The following is a 4,532-nucleotide window of genomic DNA, read 5'->3' on the forward strand; positions in this document are numbered from 1 at the left end:
CATGTTGCGGCCACGGGGTGTGACTGCGGGGCTGCATGTTGCGGCCACGGGGTGTGACTGCGGGGCTGCATGTTGCGGCCACGGGGTGTGACTGCCGGGCTGCCTGTGGGCGCCACGGGGTTTGACTGCGGGGCTGCCTGAAGGGGCCACGGGGTGTGACTGCGGGGCTGCCTATGGGGACCACGGGGTGTTATTGCGGGGCTGCCTGTGGGGGCCACAGGCTGTGATCCTAGGGTGGGTGTGATTGTGTGGTTGCATGTGGCTAATGCTGGGGAGGCTGTGGTTATAGGCCTGCAGGGTGTAATCTGGCATGTGGTGGCCACAGGGTGTGATTCTGGGGCTGCATGTGGCTTATGCAGGGGAGGTTGTGATTGTGGGCCTACAGGGTGTGATCGTGGAAGTGAATGTTGTGCTGGCAGGGTGTGATCGTGGGGCTGCCTGTGGAGGTTGTGATCGTGGGGCTGGATGTGGCGGCCGCAGGGTGCGATCGTGGGGCTGGATGTGGCGGCCGCAGGGTGCGATCGTGGGGCTGGATGTGACGGCCGCAGGGTGCGATCCTGGGGCTGGATGTGGCGGCCGCAGGGTGCGATCCTGGGGCAGGAGGAGGTTGTGATTGTGGGCCTGCAGGGTATGATCTGGGGCTGCATGTGGAGCCCGCACGGTGTGATCATATTCCTGATGCAGGGGAGGTTTTGATGGTGGGGCTGCAGGGTGTGATCATCTTTGTGATAAATTGTCACAAGATATGAGAGCAAAAGTTTTTTTTTTTTTGTCTGCTTGTTAGTTGACACCAACCTCATCTGGGTTAGGGAACCTGGTCTCATTGCCCATTTCATGTGATTTCTGACATTTGTATGTACCCAAAGCAAGTACTGACTGTTCCTTGGTTCTGGTGGAATATGAGTTCTTATGTTCCTATTTACCAGCTTTTATTTTTCTCTACATTTCACAACTATACATGGAGTTTACAGGATCGTGATCTAGTTTATTTTTTTACAATTATATAAATATCTTTAAAGAATGTATGCACTGGCACAGATTTTTTACTGAAAACTATGGTTTACACACTAGATCCATATATTTTTTTTTTTAATAAAGCAGATCAATATCAAATTAGTAATTTTGTGTTTTTATGTGCATTTTCCCTTTAATAAAGATCACCATTGTGTGTTTTCTATGTAACATTTGCAATACAGTTTCATTCTATTTGTGCTTTAGGAATTCCAGTATTTTAATGTACACATATAGTGCAAGAAACACATAGGCTACCATTTCTGACGTCCTTGTGGGATTTCTACCTACCTGGGGGGCTTTTAGAGCCAGTGACTAGAAGTAAGTATGCACCAGGAAAGTCTAAGTAACTTAAGAAATCCTGAAGTGCATGCTGTTTCTAGGTAATTGAGCATTGTTTCACTCTGCAATGTAAGCTCTCCTCCTGTATCACTGTCTGTATCTGTTCATCATAGTACAGCACTGTGTAATATGTTGGTGCTATTTATATAGCTAAATGTTACTTTATTAATGTTACTATATATAATAAAAATGAAACCAGACATCTAACATTAGTTTTTGTGAAAGTTGGCAATGGTACCATTGATGAGCTTCCAATATAAGCCTCTTATTTGGACCTATAACGCGTAGTAACATGCAGTTCTTTATGAATGCCACCCTGATGCACCTCAGTGACTGATGCTTGCTCTGCCCAACTTGTCACATGGTCATTTTTAGGTGCAGTAAGGATAGCCCAATATTAACACCATGCTTCAAATGGCAATGGGTATGAATGGAAATTGAGGGCATGGTAACACAGAATTATTTATTATTGTATGCAAACTTGTTTTGATGACTTTATGCTATCTTTAGTAGGTACCTAATTTTAAAGTGTCATCGATTAATGAATCATTTTAAAACGTGAATTGATCATATATAATATTTCACAGTATAAAAAACAAGGCTTGTGGTTTAAAAAAAACAAACAAAAAACATGCACATTAATGCTCTTTTTCAAGCATACCTAAAGAGATTATGTAAGCTACCATTGCTGGCCCGGTTTAAAAGGCTATAAATTTGCGGTAGATGTGTGAGTATATATTTTTTTATGATCACATCTGTAACAGTTAACTTTTTTGGTGCTAGTCTTCTGAGGATGTCCTTGAACAGGAAAAATTACCCAGGTCTCTTTAACAAATTAGCCACCTGTTTCAGGCCCAAACATTGTTTGTGAAAAGCAGACCTTACCATTACAGGTATGAGTTTTGCTTATACTTATATTTTTAATCTTAAAATCTGGTATGCATTGTTACTGAATTAGGACCAAAATATTGTTTTTTAGGTCAGTGATTCCAAATCAAATGAAACATTCCACACCAATCTATGAAACCCTCTACAAACGGCCATCAAATCTGTATCAGATTTTGATGAAAAAAGTCTGGTTACATTACTCCCAAAAAAAAATGGCAATGGAGGTAAGCAGCTTTTATAATGAATGCTCTAGTGCCTAGCAAAGCCCACTCCAGACTATTCCTGAAATAAAAAGTTAGATGTGTAAGGGTGTACAATTGACCTACAAGCAGTCTCCATATTACTGATGCCACAGACATGGTGATAGACCATGCTATCCACCAATAGACAATTCTGTTACTAATACCTATTATTACCCACCATCATGTCCAAAATGAAGGCAGTTTGTTGTTTGCCTGACACAGTGCATTAGGCAAGAATAATTATTAAAGGGAGACAAATAAGATGCTTTGTGAACTCTGCTGTCCATCTCAATGGTTAGTAGAAGCTATGAGGGTACCTTGTACCCTAATAATTTCAAGTCAATAGGACCAACAATTTAGGAGATCGGAAGGTTTGAACAGAGCGAGTTGTTAGGCTGCAGAATATGACATGCAGCTTTACCACACACATACTGCGCTGCCGATGACATCATTGCACACTGGATTATCTTCACAGTTTTTTTTTGTTTTTGTTTTATTTTTTAATACAATATGGGCGGTGATTATGGGGGCACTGGCTGTCCTATCCTCATCTGCTATCACGTGCATGATGCTATTAAAGTATCACCACATTTTTAGCATTAGGTAAAAGAATGATTTTCCCTTTTAAAGAATGGAAAAATTTGTTTTTACACTTTTTTGAGGAGGACCTCTCCCCATATGTCTTTATTGCTATGGTGGTAAAAACTGAGAGGGAAATTCAGTTTCCTGGATATTCGTGTCATACATCCCAGATGGCTGTGGCCTCTCCTTCTGCGCATGCATCTTCAAGAGCTTTCTCATAAAAAAAATGTCCAATTTCATGCAATTGCAGTGCAAATCGGCGCTGGATGTTACAGTGATCATCAGAAAAAAAGAGGGAAGCTGAGCCAGCATGCAACACATCTGAAGTTAGGGTGAATTCACGCTGGTAGTAAGGTTGCTCGCGCCAGGAACCACTGCAGCTTAAAATACTGCTAGCTCTGAAAAGGCCCAGCACATACTGCCCTTTACCAATCCCAGCTTAGCAGTTAGTCACTTGGGCCTAGTCTTTTTGCTGCTAATGTGAAATAAGCCTCACTTTTTACACCACATTTATCACACTATTACACTACAAGGGATTACACTTCTAAAACTTAGAACACTAGGCAGTTGGGTCACATTAAACAGCACTGGACACTTGGGGCATATTACAAAGAATAGAAAAAAATGTAAACAAGCTAGGCATTAGAAAGTTGGAGCGAAGTATAGGGGGTAGGTAGAATACTAACACTAATAGGGGTTACTGGATAGCTGTGGCATAAACTCTTGGGAACACTAAATTTGCTGTAACTTGCCCCACCCTCTTTTTTACCACCCTGCTACAGCTTCCCCCACCTGGCTGAAAAAAATTTCTGTGGAAAACACTGAAATGGTTCTCCCTAAGCTTCTGAGGACCACCTTAACATGAGCATGATGCTAAGCCAAAGAAGACAAAAAGTCAAGAATATCATCCAAATAAACCACCACAAATTTCCCAAGAAAAATCAAAGAATGTCATTAATGAAAGTCCTGGAAGACTGCTGGGGCATTGCATAAACTAAATGGCAAAATCAGGTACTCATAATGCCAGTTCCTCATATTAAATGCAGTCTTCCACTCCCCCTGCCTTATTCTGATGAGGTTCTAAGCCCCCCTCAGGCATAAAAAAAACCGAATATGGAATGGGCAGCTTTTCTATGTATCAGCAACTCAGAGGGGTTATGTGTTTACAAAACATTTCTCAAAAATATTCTGCCAAGATTCACACTCAACTATGGGTTTATGTCTGCACAGCCAAGTCCCAAAATTAAAGGTGAGGAAGGAATATTTAGCAAAAAATTTTTTACCATTTCCGAATGGGCGGCACCCGCCTTCACTAACATTTTAAGGGTTACAGGTTATAGGTTTACCCTGCTCCATACCGTAAATGAATAGAGGGGAAAGAAAGAGGTTTGAAAAAAAAATCTGGATATGATGGATCAAATCTCTTGGTAGTAGTGTAGTGAATCAGATGGGAAAGTGTCTTCCAAA

This window comes from Pyxicephalus adspersus, chromosome 4, assembly GCF_032062135.1.
Source record: "Pyxicephalus adspersus chromosome 4, UCB_Pads_2.0, whole genome shotgun sequence".
Lineage (NCBI taxonomy): Eukaryota > Metazoa > Chordata > Amphibia > Anura > Pyxicephalidae > Pyxicephalus > Pyxicephalus adspersus.